The sequence below is a fragment of the Triturus cristatus genome, chromosome 1_2 (assembly GCF_964204655.1).
Source record: "Triturus cristatus chromosome 1_2, aTriCri1.1, whole genome shotgun sequence".
NCBI classification, from domain to species: Eukaryota; Metazoa; Chordata; class Amphibia; order Caudata; family Salamandridae; genus Triturus; species Triturus cristatus.
In genome coordinates this window covers 171,399,086-171,417,765 of record NC_140580.1, presented here as the reverse complement: position 1 = coordinate 171,417,765, position 18,680 = coordinate 171,399,086, and positions in this window count along the sequence as shown.

Sequence of the window (18,680 nt, the reverse complement as noted above, 5' to 3'; positions counted from 1 at the left end):
GAAACCGCACAGCAGGACTTGATCTGGTAATTTCCTTTCTAAAGCCTTCTTATGCCGAAGTGGAACCTGCATGGATCAATGCAGGATTAGGATCATGTATCGTCGCCATGGCAGAGTACTTTACTCCCGCCATGGGTAGGTTACTTTGCCGTCAAATTTACAGATGTCCGCCGGCGGCCACCTCTTGCATTCCCAGGAACCTTCATCATGGCTATTCCGGCAAATGTATTGAAAGTTTGACAGACGGCCCTGTCAACATCAGTGTCACTGTAAGTACCCCACATAAAATAAACAAAACGGTTGGGAAAAGAGAGAAGAAGCCTGCCGGGTATCAACCACTTAGTAGTGAGGAAGGAAGCAAATCCTTTTTGTTATATAACCCTCACACACTCTATTAGTGTCATGCTTCATCATTGGGTTCACGCTGACACCTAAAGGTCAGGGTGAGCTCGACCATATTTCAGGGGGCGCTTAAAAGAATATGGCCAGGGGTTTTAAAGATTAAAACTCCTCCTAGGGCTCCAGGTATCCATTTATTAGCAGAACCTTAGGAGATATTAACATTTTTAAAGTTAAATGTGGGTCGTTAGGGGGTAATGGTCCTAAGACCCTGGTGCCAACATGTTTCAGTCCGTACAAATGTGGCCCAATCAGGTCCTGGACTTTCTTCAGGGCAAAAATTATTGTCCTCCCTGGTTAAACCATGACAGGAATCGTCCTATATTTATGTTTGCAAGGGGCAGATAGCTGCTCCTATGCAACAAAATGGGGAACAAATACCTTATCTCTTCTACTGTTGCATAAGTGTTTCACTCCATCCCAATTTAGAGGAGTTCGATCGTCACATGAGATCGCAGCACTACGGGGGGTAGCCCTGTAGTGAGACTTACATCAAGGGTCCTGCCCCACTGTCACACCTACTTGGTCTGCGTCTCTGGGCTTTCACAACATGACAGAGCCATAGTCCAAACTTTCATTATTTTGAATTTCAAACACAAAATGCCAAAGCCAGATTTTGTTTTTGAAAGTAAAAAAAGCAATGATCCCCTCACCATGGGAGATTTGTCCCATGGCGTGGGGGTCATTTTGCAGTTGTCACTTCCCCTTGCAGACAGTAAAAACCTGCCATTTGTCCTCCCACCCTAAATAAGGCAGGGGGACAAATGGCAAAACCTCCGACGTCCATTACTCTTTTGGGCCGTCAGGGGTGTATGTCAGCCATGGAGACGCTGACATACACCCTTCCGCTGGCAACATACTGAAGGTCTGCCTGACCCTAAATGAGGCAGGTGGACCTTCAGTTTGGTGGACAGGGTATTCCATCGTTGTTGCACCGGAGTACTGTCTCTGCCAACTGTAACCCAGGCCCTTAGTTCAGTACCCTTTATGCAATGACTTCTGCCCATAATGGCTAGTCAATGCATTTGGAGGTCGACTACATCTGCAACATCTGTTCTGTGGAATACAACATGCAATTTGACCAATGATGTGTATATTGTCCCCTATGCACAGTATGTCCCATTGCCTCTTGTATTATTGCTCTAGCTCTTGCCTCCCTTCCCTTCCACATGGAGAAAGCATCAGTATGAGGCACCTGGCCACTTGCAAGGTGCTTGATTTTAAGGAGGAAGACAATAATTAAGGATGTTCTCCCTTTACAGAGGACATTTATTGCTGATAATTACAATTCCTGGAAGTAAAGATCTAAACCAAGGGGAGTGAGCATAATCAGAGGAAAGGGTAAATAGCAGCTATTAGAATGTGACACTATTTGGGCAATAGCACAGTTAGGACCATCTCGTACTCTAACCAACAGAGACGCACTGTCGGTCTGTTTCATATTACATATCAATGCCTAGCAGAGAACGTATGGCTAGATGTATGAATGTAAGTGTTTGCAATTTGCTATTTGGTAATCTCAAACAGAAATGTACAAATGTGTGTTTAACACAATTTGTGCTACCCAGTGGGTCACAAATAGACCTACCTCTTGAATATTAATGAGGTAGTTCTCAGATTGCGTCTCATAGGGAATCGCAAAAATCACAGGGATGGTGGCCTGCTGGGGCCAGCAAACCACCATGTCTGTGATTGCTTTTCAATAAAGATATTTTTTGTTACAGCCCTCTTTCCTTAAAGGACAATGGCATGCTTTTCAAAAACAAAAATGAAAAGTTTTCTTTTCCTTTTTTAAGACCAGACAGTGTTCCGTGGGACCATTGCCCGCTCTTAAAAAAACGTTTTTCAAACATTCACAAAGAGGAGGGGGTTACCTTGCGGTCCCTTTCCCAATTGCTAATGGGTTGCCACCTACTTAAAGTTGGCGGTAAAATGCGAATGTTTTGCCACCGCATTTCAGTCGCAAAACATGCACACATACCACTGCAATTTGGTATTAGGAAGGGATGCCCTAAACATGCTCCTTCCCAATACCAAATCGGTAACCCAAACTGCGATTCTGTAACAGGTTACCAAATTGCACATTGGGATGATAATGAGTTTTATGTCTCTCATTGTAGCAGGAGCACTGTAACTTGTATGTGGAAATGCTGCTTTGCTTGTCAGGGTTTCCAATAAACTTATATTTATTACCTCTGCCTACAAAATCATGTATTACAGGGTAGATTTGTCTCCGGGGAAAAGTCCTAGGGGCTGACATTTACAACTTCCCTTACAGTGCCCATAGCAAGCCTTTGTAGTCACTCAAGTAGCCCATCACCCGGTGAACTGGGGTGAAATAATGTTTAGATTTGATTGCTGATGGTCTTGGGTTAATTTAATATGCCCTTTCTAAATCCTGCTGCAATGGCGAACCAAGCTTTGTAAAAAGAAATTTGGAACAGAAAAGACTCTTGCAGATATGCAGATGTAAAAGAGTTTGAACATCTCTTTAGAATGCAAGCCGGTTTCTTCAATGTGCAAAACGACCCTTAGAAACCCCGGATATTTAGACATCATCTGGACCAGCATCATAAACTATGCTTTCTATGTTGCAAAGCACTTTGCAAATAAAGTTGATTTTTAGCCAGGGTATACGCAAGGCACCCTGTATCCTGAATCAGTCCTTTGTGTGCATAAGCCCATAATTCAAGTTGAGTTGTAGAAAACTGTAAGTTTTTTAACTTCATTTGGCCTGGCACTCTATTGAGAACTAAAGTATTCTGTAAGAACAGTTGCTGCAGTGCCGCTCATAGCACTGTACAACAAGCATTGACATAGCAATAGGTCTCGCCTTTGGGACCATATAAGTGTTTAGCCATTTAACACTTGATGTTGTTGTACCAAGGATATTGTGCTGGATAACTAAACACTTATAAGGTACCAAAGGTGAGACCTATTGGCTATGCCAATACTTGTTTGCTTAAATGTGTGCTCTATGGTAGGAGCGTCTTCAGCAGCCGCCTAGTATGCTTTGTCAGAGGCTTGGTCTCAAACATTACTATCCATTTAATAATGAAAGCACACCCCGAGATGGCCCTTCATTCGAGGGGCTGCCCAGCACTCCTTCGAGCCCCCTTCATTTCAGTAATTCAATATGTGCCCGCTTGGTTGTTTATGGCACCAAAAATATTTTGGAATCCCTTTGGAAACCGTTTTGAACGTCCGTGGATCTTAGACACAACTATTTGACTTGGTCCAGACCCCATTTGCCACACATGGCAGCATCTGAGTGTCAACTGTTGACAAGTTAACTGCTTGCCAACTGTTGCTCCAGAGAGTGTTTTGGGGCACTGTAGGGGCACCCACTGCAGAAACATCTCGACACTGGCTCTCTAAAGGAACAATTACCGGCTGGTGAAGCGGGGTCATTGCCTAGCCCCAGAGACGGCATGAGGTGCTGTTTACATCTAACTATGCCCTTTTACGCTTGGACGGTGGGATTGAAAAAGAAACTGACCTTGCTGCCTTGTTGCCAATCTAAAAACGTCCCCTCGTGCTACAAGATCCCGGGCAGGACCTGCCCCTGTGTCTGTATACATTTGTACCCCGACATTACATTGCTGAAATGATGGACTCTTTGAGTCACAAAAAAATGGAGGCAGTCTGTATCTGCTCAATATTTGTTCAGAGCTACGAAAGAGCGACACAAAGCAAAACATCAAAAGAATTCAAAGTACCACATTTATGGCTAGCGTCAAGCACTTATAATGCAGTTTCTCGCAAGTCATCAAAACAGTTTGAGACATGCAGTTTTATATATAAGAAAAAATGAGTGGTACGCACGTGCGCCACAGCGAGCCATGTGTTTTGAATTATTGTGCATGCGTCTGGGCACGATAATTTAAAACACATGGCGCCCATGTGGGTAACCGCACGCTATAGGCCACACACGCACAAGCGTGTGGTGAGCTTTCTGAAGCCCCTTACAATAAGTCTCGCAGAGCAGCGCATGCGCGCTGCTCTAGGCTCAACCTAAAAAACGATGCGAAACAACTATGTTGAAAATGTTAAGTACTTTATATAAACAAAAAAGATTCAATGAAAGGAGAATATTGGGCGATATTAGTCTGCAATTAAAAATAACCTTACGTTGATGATCATCTTCTTCGAACTGTTACACAACTGAGGATCGATGCTATAAAATCCACCCAGACAATGATGTCTGGCTGTAATGATGTTCATGCCGGGCCTGTGGAAACTAAGCAACACTCATCCCAGCCAATACAAGCACTCTTCTCATGGTGTTTGTAATAATAAACAGCTATAAGAGCAGTGTCAGGACTGGCTGGGGCAGGTGAACACAGCACACCGTTAGAGACCAATGGGGCTGTGTCTCTGCTTCCCCGGCTCCCTGACCGCATTGATTTTGAAGCCTGAACTGCACATGTTGGGCTGGTCACAGCAAAAATACAGATCAATCTTAGATGCACAGTTAAGTTATACAGCCTCAGCTGGTCGTCACAATCAACTATGACAACGCCTACTGCTGGGAGAGACAGCCATGTGGTGACCACACCCACTCCATAATGGAAGAAGCAATGAATGACACGCGGTATGGGGGAAAGTAATTGAGAACAATTTTTTTAAAGTTTGGGATATAATAGCTGGTAGTCGGTGCTGGTTTTGTAGTCTGGAAATGAGCAGCATGTTATGACATGATGGGATGCTTTTTGAGTGCAGTGATGTCATCATGTGGTGAGGGTGATATAGTTTGGTGTTGTTTCAGTGTGTGTTGTAATGCATTATAAGTTGCTACAGATTAGTGTGTTAGCTTTGTTTTTAAGGGGTGTGGCAATGAGAGATGTGGTGTGGTACTCAGTGATTCTATATTTGTTTCAGTGAGATTGTAATGCATATTGTGTTGTATGGTGCTTTGCTGTGACTGCTTGTGGTATTGTGTGATGTGTCATGAGGTGTGGGTTAAAACAGTTGAATGTTGGAGACGCGCAAGCAAAATGGCCGCCCCTCGGTGAGCTCCTTGTCAAATCGGGCCGTTTTCGATAATTAAATGGCGATTTAGGGTCAGAATGCTCATTCTTTTGACTGTGCCAGTTTTATAAAAGTCCTATCTGTGGCTGTGGTGGTTTTGCTGTGCAAAACAATGTCAGGATTGGTGTTTTCTTCTTCCTTGCTCCAGCCTCGGTTTCTGCTTGCAAGTACTGCCTCGCTTTTCTGTCAGGGGGGCGGAGCCTTGTTCAGGAAAGGGCCTGGCTTTGGCCTAGTCACTCCCATAGTCAGTTTAAGCTGCTGCACCAGCCTTTTTGAAGCATTTTTCTTTTCATCAAGTTCTCTCCTTTTCTTTTACTTTGCAATTATATATATTTGCTATTTTTATAAAAGAAAATGGAGAATAAAAATGCTCAAACACCCCACAATAAAAGGAAACAGCAAGTTTCACCTCCCCCAACTAAATCTAAAGTGGTAGAACCTACTGAACCTTCTTTGGCTTTAATTTTGGACGAAATACAAGCTCTTCGTTCCAACACTGACACAATAGCATCTGAGATTAAAAGCTGCGCAAAGATATGGCGAGTATGTCAATGAAGGTTTCTGATATTTCAATTAAAATTCAAGGCAATACAAATAAACTTGATGCTTTTGCTCCGCTTGAGGGAAAAATATCACCTATGTCTGCTTTCCTTCTGGATTTGGAAAATCGCAACTGGCAATATAATCTACGCATTTTCAATTTACCGGAGGATGTGGAAGTTTCTAAATGCAGGCTATATTTGGAGAATTTGATACCTGGTATTTTGAATATAAAATTTCCGGAAAAGTTTGAAGTAGATAAGGCACATAGGATTCCATCTCACCGTAATCCTCGGCATACAAAACCACGACAAATGATTTTCAAGGTTTTGCATCATCATTTGGTTTTGATCAGGAAAGCAGCACAGGAAATTCCTTCTTCGATGGTCAATGGGAATAACATTTTTATTCACCAAGACTTTGCTAAGGATACTGTCAAGATTCGCAAGGAATTCTCAGACATGCGTCCACAGTTAAGAAGTCTTGGATTCAAATATGGTCTTTTTGATCCTTCCACAATGCAAATCTAGAAAGACAATTTTTCAAAGTCCTTCCAACGACCTCAGGACTTAAAATTATTCCTGGATCAGCAGTCACAGCACTCTATGGATACACATGATTCTGCTGATTGACAGTTTTTGGGTCACCATTCACAGCACTCAATGGATACTCATGACGCTGCTACTTGAATATTGCTAGTTACGTATATTCTGACAAATTGAAGATTTATTCTCTCATTGGTCTCCAATGGTTCCGGTCATGCTTGTAGAGCGTGTGTGCGTTTAATTTCTGCTATTAATGTTTCATGTTTGTCGTTTTTCCCTTTTCTCTTTCCTCTTTCCTTTTCTTGCTTGTTCTGGAACTACTATTTTTTCAAATTCTTTTCTTAGTTCTGCGTCTCCTCCTCTTGTCCTTTTTTCTCTTTTTCTTCGATTATGGCTAATGTTCATAATATTAAAGTTGTCTCATTAAATGTTAAAGGTTTATGTCATCCAGTTAAGCGTACACATTTTTTAGATTATTTAGGTAGTTGTAAAGCAGATATTTGTTATATACAAGAAACTCATATAGACGACAACATCTTAGATTATATGAAAAAAGTGGGTTGATAATATTGTCTCTTCTCCTGCAAATGGTAGGAAAAATGGTGTCGCTATTCTTTTTGCAAAAAAATTACATTGCCAAAGTTTGAGTAAAACTTCTGATACTGACGGTAGATTTGTAATAGTTAAAATTAAAGTTTTTGACTCAGTCATTTTTTTACTAAATGTTTATGGCCCTACTGCGGATGACCCTGCTTTCTGGTCTACTCTTACAACTGAGGTTCTAAAGTTGGGTAAAGTTCCTCTAAATGTCGGAGGTGATTTCAATGTTATTTCTGATCCTTTATTAGATAGGTTGTCTCTCACTAAATTTCATCCTCCTAAGGTTTTTTATGCTTTTAAAACATTCATTCAAACCACTAAGTTAGTTGATATTTGGCGATTACACTTCCCTACAGACAAAAGTTTTAAATTTGTTTCAAACCCACATAATTCTCATTCTAGGATTGATTATTTATTAATCTCCAAACAATTAATTAATTCCGTGAACTCTCCTATGATTGGTAACATTGACATCTCAGATCATGCTTTGATTTCTTTTGTTTTGAATTTAAATTCAACTTTTACAAAGCAATCTAGATGGCGAATGAATACTGGCATTTTTCTTAATGAACTTAATAAACCTAAACTCTTAAATGCCATTCAAGATTATTTCCTTCTTAACCCTGAAGGTTCTACTTCTATGATTAATAGATGGGATGCTTTTAAAGCTTATATTAGAGGTGTAACTATTTCTCTTATGGCCCACGAAAACAAAACCTTTAATGCAAATATTAAAAAATTAGAAAAACAAATTGCAAAATTTGAGAGACTTCTAATTATGTCTAATGATCCTCAATATAGAATCAAATTACAAAAACTTTGTTTTCAGTTTAACTCCATCCTTAGCAAGAGAGCGGGCATTCAGATTGCTAATTCTAAAGCCAAATTTTGTTTTAATGCCAACAGATCTGGAAAAGGTTTAGCTAATTATCTAGGTATAAAAGAAGATAAAACTCAAATAAATTCAATTCATGGCCCTGATGGTAAAATTGCTTTATCTCACAATGATATCGTTAATTAATTTTTGGATTTTGACTCTAATTTATAGAACAAACCCAATTGTAATGATGTTTCCTTAATTGATTCTTTTTTAACACAAGGTCGAGTACCTAAAATTTCACAGTAAGATAAAATAGGGCTTGACTCACCTATTACTAAAGATGAAATTCTATCAGCCATAAAATCTCTTAAAAAAATAAGTCCCCTGGTCCCGACGGTATTCCTGCTGAGTTTTACAAAGAATTTCAATTACAGCTTTTACCTTCTTTATTTCAACTTTTTACCCTTTTTGGTTCTTCAGGAATTACCTCAGGTTCTTTTACTGAGGCTTTAATTATTGTACTTGCCAAACCTGATAAAGACCCCACACTTGTGTCAAATTATCGTCCGATATCTTTAATTAATCAAGATTGTAAATTATATGCTAAAATACTTGCTTCTAGATTATCCCCTGTGTTAGATTCTATTATACATCCAGATCAATCTGGTTTTATGAAGAATAGATATTCTGCAAACAATACAAGAACTTTACTATATGTTATTGAACAAGGCTCCACTTTAACTCTACCATCAGGAATTCTCGCATTAGATGCTGAGAAAGCTTTTGATACAATTAATTGGCAATTCTTATTTCATACCTTATTATCATTTAATTTTGGTAGCACTTTTATCTGCATGATTTCTGCTTTGTATTCTGCTCCTACTGCTCGTTTATTTATTAATGGCCAAGTTTCTAACGAATTCTCCCTTTTTAGAGGTACACGACAAGGTTGCCCCCTTTCCCCGCTTTTGTTTCTTATTGGTATTGAACCTTTACTTACTTCTATAAGAAAATGTGACAATATTAAAGGAATCAATATTAAGGACGTTATTATGAAACCCTTAGCTTATGCTGATGATGTACTTTTATTTATTAGTAATCCTATATCCTCTTTCCCTTCCCTATTAGAGATTATTTCGAAGTATTCCAAAGTTTCTGTATATAAATTAAATACTACCAAACAGTTTTTTCTCTTAAATATTTATTGTACTCCTGATATGCTACCTATGAATGAAATTATTTGGCAAAAAGATAAATTGAAGTATCTTGGTATTCTTTTCTCCTCATCCATAAAATCAACAATAGCATTGAACTGTGATTGTATCTTAAATTATATTAAAGATAAAACAGCCAAATGGTCTTCACTTCACCTCTCATGGTGGGGAAGATTGGACTCTATTAAAATCACTATTGCTCCCAAAATCTTCTTCACTCTTGCCATGATTCCTTCTCAATTTTCTTTAAAGTTTTACAAGGATGTTGACAAACTTTTCTCTAAATTTCTTTGGAATTACAAGTCACCTCGTATTAGTTATAAAAAATTAAAAATACCCAAATGTAATGCTGGTTTTGGATTGCCTGACTTTTTTCTTTATTATAAAGCTTTTATTTTAAAACAAAGTTCCATATGGTTTAACCATTCCTTTTTAAATAATCTTCCTATTTGGCTTCTTATTGAGAAATCAATTGTAAATCCATTTCCACTTCCCACTTTGTTAACCATGTCTAAGAAATCACCCTTTTTTCATAAATCTGTTATTCTTAAATCCACTAAAATGATTTTTAATGATTTAGATTCATTTTTTCAATCCCCCATGTTTCATACAGAAGACTTGTCATTATGGCATAGCTCTGTCATTATATTAAATAGAAATATCAGTTTATGGTATTCATGGATTAATGCAGGTATTTTTTATCTTAAAGATGTCTATTCCAACAATGCTTTCATTTCATTTGAGGCGTTACAAAAACAATTTAGTTTACCTCAGTCTGACCGTATCAAATATGTACATTTGTGTAACTCGATTTTAGATTAATTTTCTCATGTTAATCCTTCGAATGTTAAAGCTGATATATCAATTTATATTCAAACTGTTACCACATCATCTCATGGTGTTTCTACTTTATATAAAAAATGATCCAATTCTCTAGGAAATAACATCAATAAGATTTTAATATTTTGGAATAATGAACTTTCAATCTCCTTGTCTATTGACACATGGAAAGATATTTGACTTAACAGTATTTCTGGTTGGTTACCTGTCTCGCTTTATCAAACTAATTCTTATATTTTATTCAACTGTTTATGGACTCCATTACGTTTATTTCAAGCTAAACTTCTTCAATCTTCAACTTGTTGGCACTGTCGATTACATCCTGGTACATTACAACATATGCTTTTTGAATGTCCTTTAATTTTTAAATTTTGGGATATTATAAAAAAGATTTTAAATGTTCATGATGGTGTTTCCTTTAAATTAGTAATATGCAAATCTGCTGTTCTCTCGCAAAACTTAAATGACTTAGGACCATATGTATCAAGCAAAATTGCGATTGCAAACGCCGAAATTTGCCGAAATTCGGCGTTTGTGATCGCAATTTTGCTAAGTGGTATGTATTAAGGCAAATCTGCGTGCAAAATAAGGAATCGCAAAATTTGCGATTCCTTATTTTGCAATTGCATTTAAGGAATCGCAAATTTTGCGATTCCTTGAATGCAATGTAAGACGCACCAAAAAAGTGCAATTTGGCCTTAAGGAATCGCAAATTACCACCAACTACAGGTTGGTGGTAATTTGCGATTTCTTTCAAAAATGCATATTTTTGCATTTCTCTAAGTGGCATGTGGCGCACACACATGCCCTTAGAGCATGTATGTGCGCCACATGCGCACCCATGCTCATTTCAGGGGTGCAACAGGGTGTCCTTTTGACACCCTGGCACACTTGAAATTGCATTCTCAATTTGTGATTCTCTAATTGAGAATCGCAAATTGAGAATGTCTTCCCATTCATTCCTATGGGCAACTAGGCCCATAGGAATGAATGGGGAGGTATTCCTTAATTGCGAATTGCGATTTGCAATTTGCAATTAAGGAATATGTAGGATTCGCAAAATTATTTGCAAATCCTACATACATAGCATTTTGCGATTCTCAAATACCGATTCTCTAAAAATCGCTATTTGAGAATCGCAAAACCAAAGTTTCATACATGTGGCCCTTAGAAGGTAAACTTTTAATTTTCTAATATCAGCTGCTTTAAAATCCATTACATTCTGTTGGAAAGATGTTTCGCTATTATCAGTTCATCCTTGGTGGCCATGGGTTATTTTTACAAGAAGAGAAGGTCAGTTGTCCTTGACTGGTATTAATCATAATTCTAATACTTATCACTCTTTCTGGAAAGCTGTTGATATATATTTATCTTCTTAATTATATATGTATATCTAGTTTTCTTTATTATTGATATTATATTAGACTAACTTTTACGGTATAGTATCTCTATTTATTGTCAATGCAATAATGTAATAGTCGTTTCCTTTCCTCCCCCCTTTTTAGTTTTCAATGAATATTTGCAATTTTGTTACCTATTGTAATTCAATTGATGTTCTTGTATCTCTTTATTGTGTTTAGGTATTTTCGTTTAATAACATTTTTTCTGTATTGTCATTGTTTATTGATTAATATGATAATTCAATAACATATTTTGAACTAAAAAAACACAAAAACTGTGGAATGTTCCAGTGTATTATGTGGTATAAAGTGGTACAGATGTGGTGTGGTGCAGCTGCTTTGAACTCAATTTCACACATAATTTCCTATTTCTCAAAACAAAAAAACAGTTATTTGGCTGAAACAATTATTTGAAAGAAATCTCCAGCCCTCCATAACAATTACCTCAAAATTCTATTTTACTCTAATAACTCACAAGTTCTTCAATTTCACATTAATATGTTTCTCCTTGCCATCATTTCTTGGAAATCAATGATTTATAAATTATCCAATGCTCAGTTCAACCCAGGACTTACAAAGTCTGTAAGGATCCAGCTCTGCGCTAAATTATTCTCCAGACCAAAGGATCTTTGCCAGTTTTTTAGACTGTAATATGAATCAAAACATTTCAAATAACATCATCATTTTAGTGATTTAGTTCAGTCAATGACGAGAGTTTGGGATAGGTTCAAAAACCTTTAATGTCTCATTAAGAAGCTAGTAAAATCTTTATTTGCTTTATTCAAATTAGTAAATGAGATAAATCTGTTTACAGAAATATCAAGAAAAGCATGGTTAGACAATCATAAAGCAAACAGCGTGTTCCATAAAGGAATAAATCCATATTCTACATAAGTTAGATTTAGAGAGTTCAGTAGAACGCATAAGGAGTTCCTGGAAAAAGTGAGATCAGTGGAAAATTTAAGCAGTTAAACTCCCCATAAAGAGCAGTTCAAGAAACTCAGCCGAGTTTCCTTAAAAGCAACAGGTGCGGCAGTAGCTACACCAATAAAGCATAAGAAAGGAAGGTAAATAGAACTCTATGAAAGAGTATGAAGGTCTGACAAAATCCAAGAGAAGACTCAGAGTGTCCCTGGTAGGGGTCTGGAAAGAGAAGTTCCTCTCTAACTACAAACACCACTAATATAAAACACAAGAATACATGTATCAGTCCAGTTCTCTATTAAATCATCTTCAGCCAATGGAAAGACTTCATCCATTGGTGTGTTGCTTCTTTTTTCTTCCCCATGGTAAATGCATGAAGTCAACAACCTACTGTCTAAGAGATGTTAGGCTTATCAAAACAATTGTATATTTGTAACATGCACCCTCAATTCCCATGAGAACTTCAACATGGAGCTTTCAGTTATGTGATGTTTCACTGAGTAACAATGAACTACTTCTAAAACAGACACATTTTAGTCACAGGCTTCCAGATGAGTTAATGGGATTTGTCTCTTAATGTAAGCATTATTATTGAATATACTATACCACATCATCATTATGTGAATATGTGTCAGCTATAAACTAAATACAATGAGAATATGTGGCTTGGAAAGAAGAAATCCATTCTACAGTACTGACAAGTTCAAGCAAGTCAAATGTAGATCCGCTACCATGGTTTAGCATTTCCTAAAACATTTGTTATTAAAGAGAGAAAATAAAGGAATATAGAAAATCGAAAAGGCAGAGGGCATTATTACGACTTTGGTGGTCTTGGAGCAGGGCTGCCATGCTTCCGTCCTGCTCCGAGACTGCCAAAGCCATTAAAGACCGCCGCCAGAGTACAACTTATTTTTATTCTGCCAGGCGGTTCTTTGGTGGTCCCACTGCATTGCCTTTGAAAAAGGCCCCGCAATGGGAGCATCAAAGGCAGTTCCTGCTGCGCATGGAAACATGCCCTGCAGGAACAGGGAGTGCATAACCCTGGGGGGGGACACCATGTGCCCCCTTACATGAAGCCCATGGCACTGTAGGGCTCCCTTTATTTTCTCATTGCCACACTTATCATGGCAGTTTCACCACCATGAAAACCATGGTTGTGAGGATCTCAAATTTGTTTGCATGTCATTTTGAAAACAAACGGCACATTAACTCTGCACACCAGTTTAAGTGACTTTAATAAGGGCACATTATCCCTATTTGTCTGTTTTAACTTAAAGAAATATGCTAATAACTAATGCAGTCTGTCAGTAATGTAAATAAACTTTTTTAATTGTCCTTTCTGTGTTATCAATTCCCCCATCTGATGGTTATTTTAGCATCACACAAATTTAATTTTCCCCATGTAAGTTTGTTCAGAGGGCACTCCTCATTAGTTGAATCTCACCTTTTCCTCTTCTGACCTTGATACTCTATTAAATTCATGTAATCATCATTCATAATGCTGTTCAGTCCCAAACCTTTCTCAAATAACTTTCTTTGTTCACGTTCTCATTTGTTGTGCAAAATAAATGTACAGCTTTTGAACAAAGCATAAAGAAACATTAAGCAAATCCCAATAATTATTCTTGGCATTGAAATAGCCTTCAATATACCCTTCCCTACTGTTGAAAACCAGTTTCCAATTGAGAAAAACTCCCTTTCCAAAATTTCTAAAAACACTAGGAGGCCTATTATCATGGCGGGCGGACTTCCACCGCCCGACCGGCGGTGGCGATCCGCCTGCCAAAACTCCCCGCCAGATGGCCATTTACCCCCGCCACAATAGCATGGCGGGGGGTACCGCGGCGGACGGAAAGACCGCCCACCGCTTTTCCGCCGGCAGGCAATCGTCACGATTGCCTGCCGGGTGGAAAAGGCCCATAATATGGTGGCGATGCCTTGCCGGCACCGCTATCCATATTATGATGTGTGCGGTGTGCATGCATTTCCATGGCGGAGACTCCGCCATGGAAAGGCATGCAGAGTTTACTTTGGGGGGCCGTTGCGGGCCCCTGGGGGAGTGGGGGGCTGCACTTGGGGGGTACCATGCATTGGCATTCATAAGGTGGCAGGCAATGCACAACATGCATTTTTAACATTGTGGCGGGTGCTGCTTACAGCACCGCCCGTCACAATGTTGAATATGCGGGATGGGACTTCCAGGGTGATGGTCGCATCCTAATGGGCACAGCAGGACCGCCGCACCTCTGGCTGTCGGTCCCGTTTATCGTTACGGTGGCAGGCGGACACATCGTAATGGGCCCCTTGGTGTTTCCAATTCATGTGATTCAGGTTCTACATCTGAAATGTTCTTTGCAAATCTTCTATTGCCTTGCTTTCATCAGGTATGTATTCGCAGCAGTGAGTTAATTTAAGCATTTTTCAGACCCCACACATCTCTGCGAGTAAAATGTCTAAAGCAAGTCGGTCCTGAAGAACAATGGACGTTTAAGCTAATAACTCAGTATTAACTACAGCCAAAGCTCAAGATGTGCTTGTTGCCATCTTGTCGACTACAGTTTCCAGCTTTCTAATCTTTTCATTCTAAACCCTTCCCTCTGACTCTTCCCCCTCCACCTCTCCTTTGCTCATCCCAAACCTCCTCCTACTGCTAGAATCTCCAAAAACACTTTCTAGTCCATCCCCTCTTCTATCCCTCCATAATCCTGTGCAACCAACCAACAGACTCACTCATCCACCACTCAAATTAATTTCCTATTTCCCTATACTAATTCCCCACTAATCCTGTTTTTTGTTCTGGAGTAGCTTGTTACCTACTGAAAAGTGCTTCAACACCTCATCAGGGGTAGCAAGTGCTACCAAAAACACTTTCTAGACCCTTCCCTTTTCTATCCTTCCACTATCCTTTTTCAATCTAAATAAAAAACTCACATGTCCACTGCTCAAATTAATTTCACATCTCCCTTTACTAATTGGGTTCCGGAGTAGCGTGCTACTCGCCGAAAAACGCTTCAATGCCTTGTCGAGTGTAGTAGGCGCTATATAAAGGCAATTACTTTTACAAGTACAATCATTTAATATAACTCCTAATGTTGGAATGATTGCACCAAATATGTCTCCTATTAATCCAGTTCCAGTATTTAGTTTATGCCTATGTTCTGGTGTCATTGCCAGTGCGTCTAGGCTTTGGACAAGGTAGATCTTAGGGATTAGCACGCCTAAATAACAAATACCCTCCCAATTAGCAGGCAATAGAAGATAAGCATTATGTCCACAAATAAAGTAAAATCCAGGAATAGCAGAATTGTCTCCTTGTAAAATTTGCCATGACCCTCCTGTCAGCTCTAATGTGTGTTCACAATTACTAATTCCTACATGACTGTCTTGTTTAGGTGTCTTCCTTCTGTAAATGCACATTTTCCCTTTGGGTTGACTGTTTAATCTTAATTTAGGAAAAACATTTTTTTTCTAAATTCATCTTCCTCCTTCTTTCAAAGATTCTTTAAAACATCACTACTCATCATTAGTTTGAGTAATGTTAGCATATCTTTCTTCTAACGCCATGACAAATATTTTCTCTAAAGGTCACATTAAGCAGGTTACTTTATATTTGTAAGCCATAATACTATCTATAGGTCTGTTTAGAAAAAAGTAATACCAAGCTGTATCCATTCCCTTTGCTTGTGGGTGTAAATTCATACTTTCTAGTAAAGGCATGCTGGAGAGTATTAGATCAATATTAGAATAGAAATATTCAAAATGTCGGAGCCTGTAAACTAGTGAAAGTAAAATGCTACATGAAATGACATATAGTAAAGGTATGCAGTAGTATGTTATCTCCTCTGAAGCAGATGTTGGTACATGTGCACACACATAACAGCCTTTAGCATCCATAGCATTAGTGTATTCTTGTACTAATTGAGAGTAAACGTTTTACAGAAATCGTCTCTCTTGTAGCTAATGAAAGAAGGCTTTAGTTGATATTCCCCACTAAGGTATGTGTGGGGTTTAGTTGAGTTCTTTGCTTTGGGTTTTGACTCTGGTGTTGAATAGAATCCTATTAGTACGATGGTAATCATTATCACTGTTACTACGAAGACTGAACACAAATGATTTCTAATGCAACATATTTCTTCTCAAGTCAGACCCGGTGTGATTTGAATTTATTAGTTCTATTGCAGGTTTAGTAGTTGCTTCTAACAATGTTAGTTCTTCAACAATTCTGTTGCTAACTAGATAATCCTTGACCCTACTCCGTGTTCTTATAAAATGTTGTCCCTACTATTCTACAGCTCACTCGATCCTAGTTTGATTTCTGTAAAAACAGAAAGTTAAAATAACAAATATCTAACAGGCACAGTTCATTAAAAAATATTTTTCAATCCGTTGTTTAAGGATTCTTTATTTTGTCAGATTATTTTCCATTAATTTCTTAGTTTTTTTTCCAGGGGATTCAAGTAATTCAAGATTCACTTGGCACAAATATTCCTAGGCAACATTCAGTGCATTAATAACGTAGTATGGCCATTCAGGTTATGAGTATCTTCAACAAGATACTTTTGCTCTTTTCGATCATCTTAGAGATTGTTGATTTTGCTCTATACTACTTTCAACACCGGACTCTTATTTCTTCACGTATAGTCTCTGGTATAGAGGAGATTTTCCTTTGTTCTCCTTGTTCATAACTCTTCAACCACTCGGCTTTGTAATTCACTTGCCTCGACCCAGTTCTTGCCTCTTCACCGGGATCTTCTAGTTGCACTGAGGCATTTTTAATGACAATCTCGTTCAAATGACCAGTCTCTGCTTCTTTTTCGTTAGAGACTTCGATACCACTTTATGAGATTTCAGGTACTTGAACTTGTCTTTCAGTTTGCAAATTTTCACCCCTTTCTTTTCCTTGCTGTTGTTGTGGCAATGGCGCTACTGCTCTTGGTAGTCTCTCAGGTGATGGTGCAGTCACCAATGTTCTTGGTTCAGGATTATAGATCACAACTGCTTCTTCTGGAAATCTCACTTTCTTAGTGTGTAAGGCATGAATCCAGTTCAGAATTCCAGCACATTTAACAGCACTATTTGTGATCAGGATTAACTGGAAGGGGCCTTTCTCTCTAGTTTTAAGAAAAGTCTTCAGAATGTGCTTCTTAATCATGACCCAATTTCCAGGATTGAGGTTGTGGCACCGTTCTTGGTGAGGGACCGTTGTTGCAGCTGAAACCTGATGAGAGATAGAACGGACCACATCAGCCAATCCCTTGCAGTTGTCAAGTATAATGTCATCTGTGATATTCAACAGTACATTTGCAGGTACAGCAGGTAATTTCATTGTCCTACCCATCAGTATCTCATGGGGAGATAAATCTGTCTTCCTGTCTGCAGTACTTCCAATGCTCATCAAGACCAAGGGTAGTACATCTGCCATTTCAGAGATGTTGAAGCTCAAACTTTTGCCAATTGAGACTCAATGGTTCCATTAACCTGCTCGACAATTCCAGAGACTTCAGGTCAGTAGCTGCAATGTAATGCCTGTTCTATCTGTGGTGCTGTGCCGTTCATTTTCAGAATCTCATTATTAAAATGAATTACTCTATGTGACTCGAAAAATCTATACAGTGGTATCATTTATTATTATTATTATTATTATTGACTTTTGTACCGCGCACGGTTACCGTGAGGCATCCCAGCGCTTATAGAAACCCAGAGCAGGCTACTAATAGAAAACAGAGAAGCTACAATTATTCTGGGAACAGATACGTTTTCAGATGTTTCCGGAATCTAAGAAGGTTAGGTTCGGACCGCAGAGAGAATGGGAGGGAGTTCCAGGCGAGCGCTGTATGGATAGAAAAACTCCTGCCCCCTGAACGGGCTCTCCTGATTCTCTTAGTCTGAAGGAGATGTTGATTGTCAGAGCGTAAAGCTCTGGTGGACTTATAAGGGCGGATCATATCCTTCAGAATAGCTGGTCCTTTCCCCTGTATGCTTTTATGAGCAGTACACAGGGCCTTGAAGGTAACTCTCTCTTTAACAGGGAGCCAATGGAGCGCTTTTAAAGCAGGTCTGGCTGACTGCCTGGCCGGAACATTCCACAGCAGTCTTGCTGCTGTGTTCTGCACTTGTTGCAGGATCTTAAACGTTGACTCTGGTGCTCCAAGAAAGAGCGCGTTACTGTAGTCCAGGCGTGAGATGATTAATCCTTGGACTAACAGTTTCCGGGAGAGTTCTGGTAACAGGGGGAGAACCTTCCGGGCCGACCGGAGCATTCCATAACAAACGCCCGCGATCTTCTTGGCGTGTGTCCTAAAGGACAAGTCAGGCTCCAGCCAGACCCCCAGGCTCTTGATCTCTTTTTTTGGGTCAGGCGGGGTGC